The 17,847-nt window shown below is 42.1% G+C and overlaps 1 protein-coding gene across 1 annotated transcript in view; it reads right to left on the bottom strand.

Annotated features, from left to right (window-relative positions):
* IKZF1 (IKAROS family zinc finger 1) overlaps positions 1-15,152 on the bottom strand; it is a 102,588-nt gene extending 87,436 nt beyond the window's left edge. The window contains exon 1 of the mRNA XM_057428864.1: positions 14,778-15,152. The gene's annotated coding sequence lies outside the window, so the exon portion shown is untranslated. The remainder of the gene's footprint in view (positions 1-14,777) is intronic.
* Positions 15,153-17,847: the final 2,695 nt, after the last annotated feature.

Below are 17,847 nucleotides of genomic sequence, written 5' to 3'. Positions count from 1 at the left end.
TATCCGGTGAGCTGCAGACCAGAAACATTAAGGTGCAGACTTTCTTTGAAGCATAGATACAGTACATATAGGAGCACATTGACAGCATCCTCTCAGTGAGGCGTGTGACAAAGGAAGGCAATACAAAGATTACGAAGATTTATCCTTTAAAATCTAATGCTTCAGCCATTAATTGCATTAGCATTTGGGCTTCTCTAGGAGCAAATGAAAGCCTTAAAATAGCACTCTCAGTCAAAAATAGACCTTTTTTTAAAAGAAAAAAATAAAAACCCAACCAGAAACCATGATCAGCTACCCTCTTTTAAGCTGATTTTATCAGGGTTGAGTCACACCAGATATAAGCTAATCGCCAGGAAACAAACCCCCCCCATTACTCTTGCTCTGGAAACTCTTTGCAAGCAGCACCTCATTTTTGCCTGTGTGAGCGTCACATAGAGACCATGTGAAATAGTAGGGAAAGCAAAACTCAAAAGTGAGGTATCAGCCAAAGCACCTCAGTAGGGTGAGATATATTCTGAATTACCCCCACATTATTCTTTAAACAGCTATTCCTCAAACAAGATAAAATTTGGCTAGTTTTTTTTTCATCCAGCTACATCCCTTGGTACTGCTTGTGTGGCACAGAGATAGCCACAAGAGCTTGTGGTTTCTCCCCAGGGATTCCCTATCTCCACAGAGATCCTTCACAGTCAGGAAGCTGGCAGGAACTTCTGTTCCTACAGTGTGCTGGATTTAATGCTAAAAGGCATAGTGGGAAACTATGTGCCAGGGAGTGCAGAGGAAGCATCTTCAGTGGAAAGCAGAGGCAGAAGCTTTTCAAAGGAAAAGAGAAAGAAAAGGCCAGGTAGCAGATCATTAGAGGAGAAAATGCACTGTACCTTTAGGTCTTTATATAATGAAAACAATGCACAGAAGCCACACAGCTGTAACTAACTGTTTTCAAAGCAGAAAATAAATAAATAACTTAATCAGGCTTTAGCTGATGTTTAGAGCAGTTCCTGGCAGCAGAATTAAAAGCATTGTAAGAACCACAACAGACTCACATATTTAAAGAGACAATATTGAAATATTAATTGACTGGCAAAGAAGGAAAAAGTAAATTTGCCATAGGAAGATAAGATGTAGGGCATGGTGCAATAAGCTTCATTACAGCCATAAACCTGTAGAATTAGCTACAGGTCAGATTCAAAAATCAGTGCTTAATAAGTTTTCTCAATATAAATTATGGAAAGATGAAATTGATGTGCCTTCAAATCAACTTTATCCCCCTTCCCAAATCAAGTCTCTATGCTGCAGATTTAATAGTAGATTAATATTTCTGCCCTTACTGTTAAGCCCCACTAGATGTGTGAATTTGAGCAAATACCTGCTCCCTAAAACTAGTGCTCTCTATTGATGAAAAGTACTGTAAATAGACCAATGAGCTATTATTGCTATATACTAATTAATCCTTCAGGGAACTGTAGGCAAAAAGCATAAAAGCTGACCTAGCTTTTCATCTCTCAACTGGTTAGACTTCAGGTGCTTTGACTTTGGGCTATGTTCACAAGAGGTAATGGGGCACATGAATCCAGCATGCATGTGATACTGGTATCCATTCCACTCAACAGCTGCCTAACCCGACAGATAGTTTTCTTTCTTCCAGGCAAATCCCTGATCTCCAGGCACACCAGACAAATGCTGAAGTCCTGATTCTCTGAGCTAAACACTTCACTCCTGCCAAGCCATGATGGGATTTATATTACTTCTAGGTCACCAGCTCTTAGTACAGCAAGTCCTGTGCAAAGGAACAAAATGGCAGTAGTAGGATCATTTTACATACATTAAATACATTACTTAGCTAGAATACAGAAAATGCAAGATTGGGCCCTACTCTGAGAGGTGCAGAGCAAGCACTTTGAATTCACTGCCCAAGTCTGATGAGGGGACAGTTTTCCTGAGTGTGAGGCACACGTTGGTCTAGAGGAAGAACAAGAATGACATTTGCAAATTGGCCATTGCTTATGGTTTCCATACCTGCCCTGCTTTGGTTTAATTTACCAGAAAGAGAAGTAGTTTTGATGTAAATATTTCACTCTTGGAGAAGCAGCATGAGGCAGTTTCACCATCTGTTTCCATCTTGAGAGTTTTGAGAAGGTTGTATCAATACTAGTTTTATGCCTTTGCTTTCAGATTCCTCAAGCATTTCAGCAAAGAAATTACCTATAAAAGCAACCTCATCTCTCTCCAAAGCATTTTTGAAGTAAGTTAGGGCTACATCCTTGTGCACAAACTGAACCACGGATGTCTTACATGGACACAATGTCAGTTTCGAGAAAGCATGCTTACGAGCTCCACAAATAATCCAGAACTCTGTAACCAGCATCTCTCTACAGTGCTGCTCTGGCATCCATTCTGCTAAATTCTCTAGTGAAAAACAAGGAGGCCACAGGAGGACTTCAAAATTACTGAACAGGTATTTAACCTCTGAAAAGTGCGAAATCCAGGAAGAAAGGCACAGGTGATGGTGGATTCGATTCCTCCATTGTTTTCCAGTTTGAGCGCTGACTCAAAACTTCCAGGTACGTTGCATGTTCACACAGTGTAAACCTTATTTCTGTATGACATCTCACATTACTGAAGCTGGAGTCAATTTGGTCATGTGTGGAAGCAACTCAAGGTTTGCAGTATGGGTGGTCACATGCTGAAAGTACAGTATCACTTATCCTGGATAAAATCAGAGTGCAGTGCCGATTGTTACATCAACTGGGAGTGACTATCCAGATACTAATGATCACTTAACTATAATTTCCTTGAATTTAGTTTATCCACTGTTAGGGAGCCTAAACAAAATTAACTTTCAGCATGTTACTTTTGACAGAAAAGTATTAGCCTCACATAAGAAAACCTTAAAAAATACGTTGCTACAGATATTTACTGAATTCAGTAGATGTCTGCAAGGACAGATATGATCTCTTTGCTGCTATGAAGAAGTAAAAAAAAGAAAAGCTGGTCATTGACCTAACCTGACAATTTGCCTTAAAAAGCATGAAATGACAGAAAGAATAACTCTGAACTTGTCTCTGCCTACTCTTTCTGACTGTAATGGTTCTTCAGGACAACTTTCAAAGCTTGATTGATCCCCTTCAAATTAAGCCCTTCCTCATAATGCGTCTAGAAACAGAGAAGAACAAGCACCTACTTATTAGCAAGGATCAGATCTGTTGCTGACAGCTGTCTGTAATTCCCCATATGGGCCAGTCAGCTTTGGAGAGTGCAGAAACTTTTGCCTTTCCATTTCTGGCCCTTATTAGCTCGGGGTAGCTACCGATAGTGATGTCTGAATTTTTCTGGAGAAAGAGTGACGCTTTTTGATTGTTTTGACATACAACTAGTAAATGAGTCAGCACCTTCTTGTAAAACAGTAGTAAGTTCAGAGTGCTGAATCACAGTTTCAAAGGTACTGTAAGGTTCTCTTATCTGCACAGGCAAAACATTTTCTGTTTGTTTCAGCAGAGAGGCTATTATTCTGAGGCTGAAAAAATGGGTTTGTGGTCTCATGTCTTATTCTGAGATCAGCATTTAACCGTTTCAGTTCACTGCATCTATAACTGCACATGAGAGCTTTAATTCATTTTTCTAAGTGATGGTTAAAATCTTCCTGAGGAAAATGTACAGCCCACCCAAACTGCTAACTCCATGTTGTCATGGGTTTGGTTAATGAGTGTGGGTAGGGAAAGGTCATGTAAAAAAGAAACTGCGAAAAAGAAGCAGAATGTTCAGTTTAGATTGAAAAACAAAAAGTTTTTGAGTATGAAGTATGGTTTCCTCTGGAATGAAATACCCCATCCTTCACATGCCCCAGTTCTACAAACCCCAGCCCCCCATATGCCACCTTGACCTTCCTGTGTACCTCTGTGTCACTCTTTCCTCCCCCTACTCTCTTCCCACATCCCTTGCACACTTAGCCAAGAGGGGGATGGTGTGCTCGGTGTCTGCCTCTGGATGACGTGTGCCAGCAGCCCAGCAATACGTACATGCTGCCCTCTGCCACAAGGCTAGACAGCGGCCAGCTTCTCTGTGCTTTCTCTCAGTCAGGGCTCTTTGCTCCATATAGGCTTGAATTCTCTAGAAATGCTGGTAGGAACTTAATAAACTTGTGATCGAATTCAGCTGAAACCAGTCTGCCCTCTGCCTAAGGCTGTGTAAGAACCCAGCCCCATAACCCTCATGTCTTTAAGAAGGAGGGCAAGAAAAAAAAAAGATCAACAATAAACTCCCTGCAGATGAGGAGCATGGTGAACTTAGGTACTGTAAAAATGAGATTAAAGTTCAATAAATGTGATAATTTTACATTGGTTAAACATGCACTTCACAGTCTTTCTTCATTCCTTTGGTTTTGCTGAGAAGACAGGGGTACCATAGCTCCAGAGAAACCAAGAGGAATAAATGCTTAGGCTGTTTTCTCCTCCCTCTCCACAAACTGTCCTGTTCCAGTGAAAACAAATCCTTTTTTTTTTTTTCACTCCACGATGGGACTTCATTATATCACAATCTGTCATTTCTGAGCCAAACCTTCCTTGTGTTGAAACCACTGGCAGGACTGACTTCACTGGGAGCAAGAGGTTCCTACATCCATGCTGCCAAGTGAGTTCAGAGTTGGGGCTGTGAAGTCATTCTCGACACCAGGGCTCATTTCCAAACTCATGAAATCAGTTCTATGCAATTTTCCCACCAACCTCATGTGTGGAAAGAACAAACATGTATTTCCCTGTAGAGTAGAAGTATGCAATCACCCTATCTACTTTCAAGGTATAATAAATTTTGCATTCATTCCATAGTCTAATGCTTAGGTATTAATCATTTTGTTGCTTGTTTTTTACTCAGGGATTACTCTGGTAAAACCTTTCCTTCATATCCCCAAAGGAAACTGGAATAAATGACTGCCAAATGCGACATTTCCCATTGGGAAACAGCATTCTTAACCATCTGAACACTTGGTGTACCACTGAAAAGCAAAGCTGTGCTACAGATAGTATTTATAGTACATTTTATGAGACCAAAAGTTGTCAGTTAAACCACTAGAAACTAATAAATGGGCCTAGTGTCATTTGAGTTGTCAACAGGATATAAGCTGATGTAAGGGGAACACCTACATTTTTTAGGCTTCTTTTGCACGAATAACCATACAACTGATAGTCATGCTTGACTTTGTAGGAATATTTTGAGTAAGGAATAAAGTCATTTCCTCCACTGCAACAGTAATGATCATCAGATCACTAAAAGACATTTGTTATATAGACATGCTTAATTCCTGAATATGATGATGTCCAGTAACCTCTATTTTACAGTAAGCATTCTCACATATAGCTGTTTAGTTGAGTGAGATGGCTAGCAACAGAAAATAGAAAAATCACAAATTGAAAAATCACAATATTGAAAACTGTCACTGTGCTGTAAAGGGTGGACATTAAACACACAGAAGAGGGAAATATGATTTCATTTCATAAACAGAAAAAACCTGTTGAATTAAATAACATTTTTTCAATGCATTAAAGCCATTGAATGAATTATCTGAAGAGCTTTGAAACTGCATTTATATATGTATATACAGGTTCAACAGCAAAGCCTTCTTTATATAAAAGAAATCAAATTCGCAGCTGGTAAGATTCCATTCTTTGTTTTTTCCCCCAGTCATGTTCTGTGAGAGTGATTATTTCAAACAGCTGCTCTGAACTGCAGAGGTGCATCAGTATCAGAGGCACAGGTTCTTATCGCCATTCTATCATAAATACAGAGCATCAAAAACTCTGACTGAAATGTAAGTCTAACCAAAGACAAAGGCTTGACCACAAGGTTTGAATCTGCTAGATTCAGACCAAGTACTTCTATGTGTCAAGATATGAATCTATTTATTTTTTGATTCTAATGATTTTTAATGATAATGTCTGGTTATCATTAAGACTTCTTTATATGAAAAAAAAAAAAAAGAAATCAAATCAAACTTGATTACATTGCAGCCTGACACTCTTATATGTTAAAGTTTTGAAAGTTTAACACAAACATTTAAAGTGTACCTCATCCCTTCTTGGAATTACAGGATAAAGCACAGATGGCACCCTGGAAACATAAATTACAATCATCTCCTTAGAGAACATGTGCTTTTAAACAAAAGCAGAAATTTCCCTGGAAAAGGAGGCCAAGAAACTTGCCTGCGCAAACAGTTACCATGAAGAAATTGGTGCCATATTCTTTGGAATAGGAAGTGTATGTGAAAAATATGGTGGGAATTTTTTTTTTCTAAAAATACATTAGTCCATTTGAAAGAAGGAAGTAGTGAGAATCTCAAGTAGTAGAAGTATTTTGAAATATTTCTACTATTAAAATTTACATAGGGTTGTGATAAAAGTCCCAGCGAGCCTTTTAGCTATACCTTTCCTCATTAATCCTCTCCTGTTCAATATATACAGAGAGAAAACACCACACTGTTCACTATGAATTCTGAATTTATGTCAAGTTGATCTTAAAAAGAGAGGCAGTTTGAGGAAACTTGTGTTTAAAACCTAGGAAGGACAAATTCATTGTCAAGAGTTTCTATTCCTATGGTTTACTAAGAACAAACACAGTGACAAAGAATACAAATCTCAGAGATAAACCAAAAAATTTAGAGTTCTTCAACACTAAAATAGAGGTAATAAAAGAAAACGTAAAGAGCACACTTCATTCTCATACAGCAATGTTTCCAGCACACCTAACATTTTTCAGTGCAGGCTCTGCCTTTAATCAGATTGTGCTGGAGTATGGCTGGGAGAAACAACTGACATTAAGGCAGACCTGCTGGTATGAGTGAGCTCATCAGCCCCTCTAAACAACTCACAGGGCACATTTGCATTTACAGATAGAGATACAGCCCTCTACCATGGACTGACCTAACCAGGCCAACTTTAGCCTAGCAGTGAAATAACAGCACAGACTTAGTCTGGCTGTCCCTGGGACTCCAGGCAGATCTGTACAGCCCACATTGACTGACATTTTGCTGACTTGGTTACAGTGGTATTGGGTACTTGATCTCAACTGAATTAAGGCAGAGCTAGACCTGTGATCACACACAGCATGTCCTGAGTTCAGTGCACAAAGTCCATACAAGCTCTGAGTTTGTCTGATTCTGCTAGTAGGGAGAGATCTTCTTTATACAGCAGTTCTCAGGCCATGGCCTTTCTTTTGCCAGATAGACAGTGCAACAGAACTACTTTGTTGGTTCCACCCAACCTAGGATTCCTCTGGTGTGAAGGAGACTGCTGAGTTGCAGGCTTGCTTTGGTGGAAGTGTGCAAACCATCTTGGTATGATCCCTTCCTGCATCCCATGTGAAGGCAAGGTGTTTATCAAAACAGCTTCCTGGTAAGCCCTGCCAGTTTAGGTCATCTATAAAGCTGGATGTCCATGGGCATTTGTGCTTTGCATTAATATGTGATTTTTTCATAGACAAATGGGTTATTGCTAAATATATTTATTTTTTCTTGTTCTTTTATAGTCCTCTGATTCTCATTGCTCTAGAATGAAACACAGATGCCCTTACACTAGTCAGCTTGAAACTAGAAATATTCATTACTAGATATAAATGACTGACATTTAAAACTGAAGGCTACTCCTCATTTCAAACCTAACTGGAATGAGTCACTATCTGGGACATTTATCCTACACCTGTAGTCCAGTTTTTATTTGAAATCTCCCAGGAAAGAATTTGAATCTCCCCCCAAAAATATCCTATACCAAAATGTACTTCTTTCCCTAGATGGAGAATGAAGACATTAAAAAAAAAAAAAAAAAAGCCAATGATCCCTGCAGAAGAGGAGCAACTTACTTGTAACTAAATGTTTATGGCACTCTTTCAGCATGTGGAAGTTTTCCTCATCTGTGAAGACTTGGACCTGCTTCTCTGGTGAAAGTCCCTGACTGATCAGACCATAGGTCAACTTGTATCTAAAGCTGTCTTAACCCCATGTTTCATTTTCAATGGGGTAGGGAAATATTTGTGGGTCAGAAGATATCTCCCCAGTCTGAAATCTTTGTCTCCAAGCTGGAAAGAAATCTCAGTGGCTAAATATAAATGATTAAACATTTGCTAGATCATTTCTTATCAAACTCTGAACTACTGACTTGATTTCACACACAAGAAACCTTTTCTTGTTCTTTTAGGTTCTGCAAACTGAAGGTTATGATGATTCATTTTAATTTCTTCACTTGCTGGAAATTTATTTGAAATTAAGACATCCAAGAACAGATATCACTGGGATAACAGATTGCTTAGAGAAGAGGAAGAAAGTGAATGTGTGAGTGAATTCCCATATAAAAGGGAATTAGTAGAAGAAATAAAAGCAAGGAAAATTTTAGTACACTTTTTGTCCTTTACTTGGCTATGAAAATGGACTTACTTAAAAAAATAACTGAGTTTTTCATGGAAGAACTTTCCTAAGCAGTTATGAATCTATTCTCTATCACCTAGGTACCAATCCGCTGGTTTGATTCTTTTTCACCCACTCAATATCGAACCACAGCACTTGTTTGCACAGCTTGCAGCAGACTGACTTCTCCAGGGATTTCTTTGTCTAAATTCTGTGACTCTAGTGCAAAACTAGCTGGGCAGTCTTCTTTATATCAATTGGCATCATAGCGTGATATTATACCTTTGGCTCCGAGTTCAATGAGGACATGTTTCAAGTACCTGGTCTACTTGCCCTTAAACAGGCCTGTTCCAAGCCCACTAAAGTCAGTAACAGCCTTTCTGCTGGTTGGCCACATTGAAATTAACTAAAGATCTAACACAAATAAATCAGAATATTTAACTGGATGTAAGAATGCTAAATGAGGATAGGCCTTTCTTGAGCAGCTTTTTTAATCATAATTTTAAAGTCATGTCTTTGGAAGAAGAATAATCATAGAACCATAGAATCAGCTAGGTTGGAAAATACCTTTGAGATCATCAAGTCCAACCATTACACCAGGACTGCCAAGATCACTATTAAACCATATCATTGAGGGCTTCATCTACACAGTTTTTGAACACTTCTAGGGACGGCAATTCCACCATTTCTCTAGGCAGCCTCTTCCAATACCTGATTACCCTCTTTGTGGAGAAATTGTTCCTAATATCCAGCCAAAACCTCCCCTGGCACAGCCTGAGGCCATTAATTCTCGTCCTATCATTTGTTATTTGGGAGAAGAGACCGACCCCCACCTCACTACAACCTCCTTTCAAGTAGTTTAAAGAGCGATAAGGTCCCCTCTCTGAGATTTCTCCAGACTAAACAACCCCAGTTCCCTCAGCTGTTCCTCTTCAGACTTATTCTCCAGACCCTTTACCAGCTTTGTGGGCCTTTTCTGGACCTGCTTCAGCACCTCAATGTCTTTCTTGTAGTGAAGGACCCAAAAGTGAACACAGTATTCAAGGTGCAGCCTCATCAGTGCCCAATACAGAGGGGTAATCACTTCACTGGCCCTGCTGGTCACACTATTTCTGATACAGGGCAGGATACCGTTGTCTTTCTTGGCCGCCTGGGCACCAGCTTGCTCATGTTTAGCTGGCCACCAGTTGACACCCCCAGGTCCTTTTCCACCTAGCGGCCTTCAGTCATTCTTCCCCAAGCCTGTAGTGCTGCATGGTAGTTTTGTGGCCCAAATACAAGACCTGTCACTTTGCCTTGTTGAACCTCATACCATTGGCCACAGCCTGTTGATCCAGCCTGTCTAGATCCCTCTGCAGAGCCTTCCTATCCCTCAGCAGATCAGCAGTCTCAGCCAACTTCGTGTCATCCACAAATTTACTGAGGGTGCACTTGATCCCCTCATCCAGATCATTGATAAAGATATTAAACAACACTGGCCGCAGTACTGAGCCCTGGGGAACATTACTAGTAAACAGTCACCAACTAGATGTGACACCATTTACAACCACTCTTTGGGCTCGATCATCCAGCCAGTTTCTAACTCAGTGAATAATCCACCTATCCAGGCCATGAGCACCCAATTTGTCCAGGAGAATGCTGTGGAAGACAGTGTGAAATGCTTTACTTAAGTCCAAATAGACGATGTCCACAGCCTTTCCCTCATCAACCAGGGGAGTCACCTTGTTGTAGAAGGAGATCAGGTTGGTCAAGCAGCACCCGCCCTTCATGAACCCACGCTGACTGGCCTGATTCCTCCGTTTTCCCGCATGTGCTTTATGATCTCACTCAGGATCATCTGCTCCATGACCTTTCCTAGCTCTGAGGTCAGGCTGACAGGCCTTTAGTTGCCAGGGTCTTCCTTCCTGCCCCTTTTGTAGAGAAGCATCATGCTGGCCAGCCTCCAAGCCCCAGGGACCTGCCCAATAGACCAGGACTGCTTATAGATGATGGAGAGTGGCTTAGCAAGCTCCTCTGCCAGCTCCTTCAGCACTCTTGGGTGTAACCCATCTGGCCCCGTAGACTTATGTACATCTAGGTGGAACAGGAGCTCGCTAGCCACTTTTTCCTGAATTATGGGGACTTCAGCTCCCCACCTCTGCCATCTAGCTCAGGGAACTGAGTACCCTAAGGATGTCTCATGTGACTATTAAAGACTGAGGCAAAGGCTGCATTAAGTACGTTAGCCTTTTCATCATTCTCAGTCACTAAGTTTTCCCTAGTATCCAGTAGAGGATGGAAGTTCTCCTTGGTCCTCCTTTTATTGCTAATGTATTTGTGAAAGTACTTTTTATTATCCATTATGGTAGTGGCCAGATCTAGTTCCATCTGAAGGAATGGAAGAAAAGCCTTTGCCTTTCTAATTTTCTATCTACATAACCTAACAATATCCTTGTACTTTTCATGGCTGGACTGTCCCTTCTTCCACAGGTGATAAATTCTTTTTCCTGAGTTCCAGCACTATCTCCCTGTTCAGCCAGGCTGGTGTCTTCTGCGCTGGCTTGATTTTTGCCACATTGGGACCGCCCACTCCTGTGCCTTAAGGATTTCATTCTTGAAGAGTGTCCAGACTTCCTGGATCCTTTTGTCCTTCAGCAAGGTTTCCCAAGGAATTCTGCCAACCAGCATCCTAAACAGGCCAAACTCAGCCTTCCAGAAGTCTAAGGCGGAGGTTTTGCTGACTTTCTTCCTGACTTCTCCAAGGATTGAAAATTCAATCATTTCGTGATCACTTTGCTCAAGATGGCTTCTAGCCATCACATCACCCATCAGTCCTCTGTGAACAGCAAATCTAGCCAGGCACCTCCCCTAGCTGGCTCACTGACCAGCTGGATTAGGAATTTATCGTCAGCACCCTCCAAGAACCTCCTGGATTGTCTCTTCACTGCTGTGCTGTACTTCCAGCAGACATCTGATAGGTTGAAGTCCCCCACGAGAACAAGGGCAAGCGACCATGAAATTCTCCCAGTTGTTTGAAAACACTTCATTTGTATCTTCATTCTGGCCAGATGGTCTGTAACAGACTCCTACCAGGATATCTGCTTGGTTGGCCTTCCCCCGGATCTTCACGCACAAACATTCAGCCTTCTCACTTACAACATTTAGTTCAAGGCAGTCAATGCACACCCTGACATACAACTCAACCCCATCACCTCTTTTTCCTGGCCTATCTCTTTTGAAGACCCTATAGCCATCCACTGCAGCATTCCAATCATGTTAATCATTCCACCATGTTTCTCTGATGTCATAATTTCTCTGCTGCAGAATGGCTTCCAGCTCCTGCTTGTTGTCCATGCTGCAGGCATTAGCACAAATACATTTAAGTTGCCCTGTGGATCTGGACTCCAGAGGTGGCATGTTACCACTTGGCTCATTTCTAGCAAGCCCCCTTCAACCTAGTTTAAAGCCCTCTCTATAAGCCTTGCTAGCTCCTGGGCTAGGATCCTTTTCTCCCTTTGTGACAGGCATACCCCATCTGCCTCCAGCAGCTTTTTTGCCATGTAGACTCACTGATGGTGAAAACCCACAAAATTCTGGCTCTGATACCAGTCATGGAGCCAGGAATTAGTGAGATTTTTCTGATGTAACCATTGTCATTGATTGCGAGTGGCAGAAGGAATAAGAACACTATTTGGGCTCCCGAACCTTGAACCATTCCTCCCAAGGCCCTGAAGTGCTTCTTGAATCTCCTCAGGCTTCTTTCCCCATTTCCTCATTGCCCACCTCATTAAAGTCACAGGGCCATACCAAATGAGTGAGTTTTTTTTTGTGAAGTCCCTTACCCTGGCTTTAGAAGTATGGCTTTAAGCCACAACAATTTAAGTCTACCTTACATCCAAGTACTAGTCATATGGTTTGTCTGAACAGTTCTTTTTTTTCAGCTCTTAAATACAGTGCATGCCTGGAAGAAAAGACTACTCAGTCCCTAAAAGCCTTTGTTTTGATTTATGAAAAAGAACACTTAAAAATAGCAAGGGTAATCAAATAACCCACTGCTCATATTGGCTGGCAGATTTCAGAACAGTAAGCATATAAATTACTACAGATGTTCATACCGAACAGTATGGCGATTTCTGGGACAGAAGCAGAGTCTTTTCCAGTTTTAGTTCCTAGATGTCTGATATTCTTTTCCTCTGCCTCTTGAGGCTAATGTCCAAAATAGAAAACAAACGAAACCCCCAAACCAGTTCCTGTGTCTAGCTTCATGACATGTCAAACAGTTTGGTGAAGTAGGGGTTGTTTTGGGGTTAGGGTTTGTTTTTTTTTTGTGTTGGTTTGGGGAGGGGGAGGGAGATGACTCTTAATTTTTTCAGTAAAGTTGTCTCTAGATAATGTGTGTTTGAGTCAGGTGGTTAGTATTTACACTCAATGGTTACCAATTAATTCAGTAGTAGCAAAGTTTCTCCATAGCTTTTCTTATTTTTTTTCTGCAAGCCCAAGGCCATCTATTTATAAAGCAATGGAAATTTTGGCTTTGCCCTTAGTAGAAAGAAACTTTTACCTATTACCCCCATACACTTATCCTTTCCTACCTGTTTACACACCTAGGCACTTGCTTCTCTGCTTTGACAAGTAGATATTTGTCCTCTGCCCCTTAAATCATGTACACCTCTGCACCTCTTCCCTTTATGGTTCCTCTACTATTGCCAGCCATTTTATTCTCATGTCCATTTCTTCCTCCAGTCATTGCATTTTTCAACCCCATGTCCCTCTTTCCCAAAGTCGTCAAGGTTCACCACTTCCGTTGCAATCTTTCCCAACCATCAGCATGCTCATTTCCTGTCCTTCCCTAAAACTCTATCTTCCCTGACTGCTTCTTCCTCAAATAGGGAACTTGCAGACCAGTAATTATGATTCAAGGATGAAGACTATGTCAAATGTGAGGCACAGATCAATTTTCCATTCCAGGGGTCTTTCCTGGAGCAACTGTATGGCCCTGGAAGGCTTGTCAGCCTGCCTGTGCTGATAATGTCAGCACAGGTCCCAGTCTTGAGCTTCCCCAGCACCTGGGTAAGTTCCCTTCCCTTAGGCAACCCTGCAGACTCCTTGCAGCTTCCTCTCTCCCTCATCTCTTCCTCTCCAGCAAATTCAAAATATCAGAAAAGGGATTTATCTAGGCAATTGCTAGCCTGCTTACATATATATTTACTGAAATGAGCAACATTGTTGCAATTAACAGAAACCTCCAATGTGATGGCCCTAAGCACATGCATAATTATTCATAGAATGGGGGTTGGCAACTGCCACCTCTTTGGAAAATGGCAGCGCTACCCTGCACTTCCCTGTCAGGATTGCTGCAGAAGGTTTCAGGAAAAACTTGGGTCACAGCTGAAGAAAAAACCCCAGCCTATCCTCTGTTATGTTAGACAGCCTCAGCTATAATAAAACATAATTATTAAACCATAAGCCACAAAATCACTTACTTAATGACAAGAAAACCAGAATTGAAATGAATTTAACTCAGAGAAAACCTTAAGGAAAAAATCTGTTATAGGGTAATTATTTTCCTTTAAGACTAACTTAATATTAACTTTTTACGGAATCACAGAATCAAAGAATTGTTAGAGTTGGAAGGGACCTCTAGAGATCATCTGATTTTGAAAAGCAGGTTTGGAAATGATGAGAAAGAGGTGCACAAGACTTAAGGGGCAGATGTCCCTTCAGAGGTGCCCCTGGCTGCCTGCAGACAGGGTCTGCCTCACACAGCTTTAGCCGAAGAGTAACCATTGGGGTTTACTTTTGTATTGTCTTGTGAACTATATCCTGGTCAAGGCAGGGCCACCCAGAGCAGTTACACAGGAATGCATTCAGGTGGGTTTTGAATGTCTCCAGAGATGAAGATTCCACGACCACCCTGGCAGCCTGTTCAATGCTCTGCCACCTTTTGTTTACGGTCATTGCTCCTTGTCCTATCTCTGGGCACCACTGATAAGAGTCTGGCACCATTCTCCTGGCACCCACCTTTGAGATATTTACATGCATTAACAAGATCCCCTCTCAGTCTGCCCTTGACTAAACAGGCCCAGCTCCTGCAGTCTCTCCTTGTAAGAAAGATGCTCCAGACCTTGATCATCCGTGTAGCCCTCCTCTGGACCTTCTCCAGTAGCTCCTTGTCTGTCTTGTACAGAGGAGCCCAGAACTGGACACAGTACTCCAGATGGGGCCTCATTAGGCTCGAATAGAGAGGGAGCATCACCTCCATTGACCTGCTAGCCGCTCTCCTCATGATGCACCCCAGGATGCTATTTGCCCTCCTGGCTGTAAGGGCACACTGAGGCTCATAATCAACCTATCATCTACCACAGGCAACCTTTTAACAGCCCCACACTTTAAAAAATCAGCATAATGCACATACCTTTGGACAGCTTGAAGATCTGTGTTGCCGGCGGTGAAGCCTCCCACACTCTGCTTTCCAGTGCCACCACACTTGTGCAAAGATGGCAGGGACTTACCTGCTGCCCTCCAGACTGAGCCTTCCTTGCCTTTGCTCCACACCCAGTGCCTGATGGTGGCTGTGTCCAGCACGGCTGGGTGCAGACTGTTGAAGAACAGCCCTGCTGGGGCCTGGTACCCTGCAGGCCTGAGCTCACTGTGGAGCAGCAGCGCAGGGCAGGCTGGGTACCTGCAATGGAACCTGTGGGCAGAGGGGTGGATAAAGGCCCCAGATGAGTCTGCTCATGGCCATGAAGACCTACTAGTGCTCTCAGGACCCTGCCATCGTTTTACAGGGATTGTCCTGCGGGGTCAGTGTCAGGACAAGAGCTGTGACTGCTGCAAAATGGCTGCCCCCCAGAGCAGCTGGGGAGCCCAGGTGTTCCTAGAGCTCTCCTGTTGCCTTCTTAAAGAGAAGCAAGATGAGAAGCTGTCTGCTCTTCTGCCTGAGTGAGAAACAACTCTCTTTCTCATTCGTTCTGAATCTGTTTTTCCTATCCATATTCCACTCAAAGTAGTGCTCCCTTCAGATGTGCCCCTGGCTGCCCGCAGTGTGCAGTGACAGGCTCTGCCTCATGCGACTCTAGGCAAAGAGTAACCATGGGGTTTTACTTTTGGATTGTTTCGTGAATGATAATCCTGATGTCTTCTGAACACTGGGAGTCCAAAGACCTCAGGCAGAGAGGCGAGACTCGGCTTTCCCAGGGAAATACCTGGAATGTGGTCCTTGCTCTGCACTGGTATAGGGTATTTCATCTTTCCTTCTCTGAGCTGCTCTGCGGAAAAGGACCTGGGATGCTGACTGATGGCTGGCTGAACATGAGCCAGATTGTGCCCACACAGACAAGAAGCCAACATCATCCTGGCCTGTATCAGAAATGGTGTGGCCAACAGGGACAGGGCAGTGATCATCCCCCTGTACTTGGCACTGGTGAGGTTGCACCTTGAATACTGTGTTCAGTTCTGGGCCCCTCACTACAAGAGAGACACTGAGGTGTTAGAGAATGGCAACGAAGCCAGTGAAGGGTCTGGAGCACAAGTCTTATGAGGAACAGCTGAGAGAACTGGGGGTGTTTAATCTGGAGAACTCTCTTTCTGAGGAAAGACCTTATCACTGTCTACACTACCTGGAAGGAGGTTGTAGTGAGGCGAGGATTGGTCTCTTTTCCAAAGTAAAGAGTGATAGGACAAGAGGTAACAGCCTCAAGTTGTACCAGGGAAGATTTAGATTGGATATTAGGAAAAGTTTTTTTCACTGAAAGGGTTGTCAAGTATTAGAACAGGCTGCCTAGAGAAGTGGTCAGGTCATCATTCCTAGAGGTATTTAAAAGACACTTAGATAGGGTGCTTAGGGACATAGTTTAGCGGTGGACTTGGCAAGGTTAGGTTACTGGTTGGACTTGATGATCTTAAAGGTATTTTCCAACTCAAATGGTTCTGTGAATCTGTGGATGAAAAAAGTGACATCGAACAGCTCATTCTTTTGAAGAAAAGGAAAAAAAAAAGAGAAAAGGAAGAAGACAAGGGAAATCAGCAACCACCATCTTAAAAAATGGTCTCTGGTTACCTTCCAGTGGAAGTTAGGGGTTTTACTACATGCTGAAAGGGTACAGCATACCCAGTTACATATTCTGATTATCAAACCAATCTATTACAGGAATGGTATCCCCCTACATGTCTCTGTTAATGTTGTGCAATAATTTCCACTCTAGCCCACTCTTATCGTTCACCCACCTAAATCTCTTGCTCAAGCTTTTACACTTCAGCTTAAAAAATTCCACATTTGGTCTCTGCTGTAAGCTAAAGCTTTTGGAAATGTGAGGTAAAACCATCTTCTGAGTATAAGGGAAAAGAAAAACACACTTCTCTGTCTCAAAAAAAAACAACAAACCGAATCAAAAAACAAAAAAAAAAGAAAACAATTGTAAAGAGAGCCTTTTGAAAAAGCAGGATATTTCCTAGGCTAGAAGGCTGCTGGATTGGAGTTGACAACATGTGTCTGTGCATGCCTTAGTGAACAGTTGTGAGTTTATATACTTTTTCATATATATGGTATATAAAGTATATACTTTTTACACTAACTATACTTTTATGTTTCTGTTAAGGAATACATATATAGTAAAAATGTATATATGTAAGTGTGCACTGTCTTCCATAGAGATACTGTATATGTAAGTTTTTTAGCAGGCAACACAGTGCTCAGCAAAGGCACAGCTAGGGTGCCAAACCCACATGCAGACTAAGCTGGAAAATGATTCAGAAAGTACAATTAGAGATACTGAATGAGGGCCCATTGAACTTCATAGTTTTTCCTTTACTGGTTTTGAAAGTTCTAGGACTGGGATTTCTTAAAGACTGCAAATACCTGTGGGAGGGAGGCCTTGGTGTTCTTGCACAGGTGATAAATATACCTCTCCCAACTGCTCATCTCCTAAGCTGCCAAGGCCCCCCTTTCTGAAGCACGGACAAGCCTAGCTTACTCTTTAGGCAAATAACTACCAGGCAGGATCTCTTCTCAGAGAAAGGGATTTCTATGTAAGCAAGTTACAGAAAGTGAAATAATTGCTTTTAAACTATTGCTTTTCTGTTTGTTTTAATTTCCTCAGAAATTCTGTAGAAGAATTTTGCTAGCAGAAGCTTGACCATGGTTAAAAAATGAGGAGAAAATATTTTCCAGTGTAAGTGGTCTACTCACTTGGAAGAGAAATAACCTGAGCCAAGCACCACAGCAGGCAATGTCTGCTGCATGCAGCCAATGCTCCCTCTTCCTTCCTCCACCCCTGTTAGCCATCCCTTCCCGGGAAAGCCGTCACCTGGGAGAGATGTTGACACCAAAGGTGTGCAGTCCCTTCAGGCTGTGTAAGGGCACACTGTCATATCCTCTGTGCTTTCACTGTTATTGATTGGCCCTTTTGTGCATTTTGGGGCATTCTTACAAGTGCAGCTCTTCTAAAAAACAGCTACTTCGAACTGAGCACTGATGTCATTGCTGA

The sequence above is a fragment of the Pezoporus wallicus genome, unplaced genomic scaffold (assembly GCF_028554395.1).
Source record: "Pezoporus wallicus isolate ANWC-B61680 ecotype Strahan unplaced genomic scaffold, APGP_CSIRO_Pwel_v1 contig_6658, whole genome shotgun sequence".
Lineage (NCBI taxonomy): Eukaryota > Metazoa > Chordata > Aves > Psittaciformes > Psittacidae > Pezoporus > Pezoporus wallicus.
Note: the sequence above shows the minus strand (reverse complement) of the source record. Positions and strands in the feature narration are given on the sequence as shown.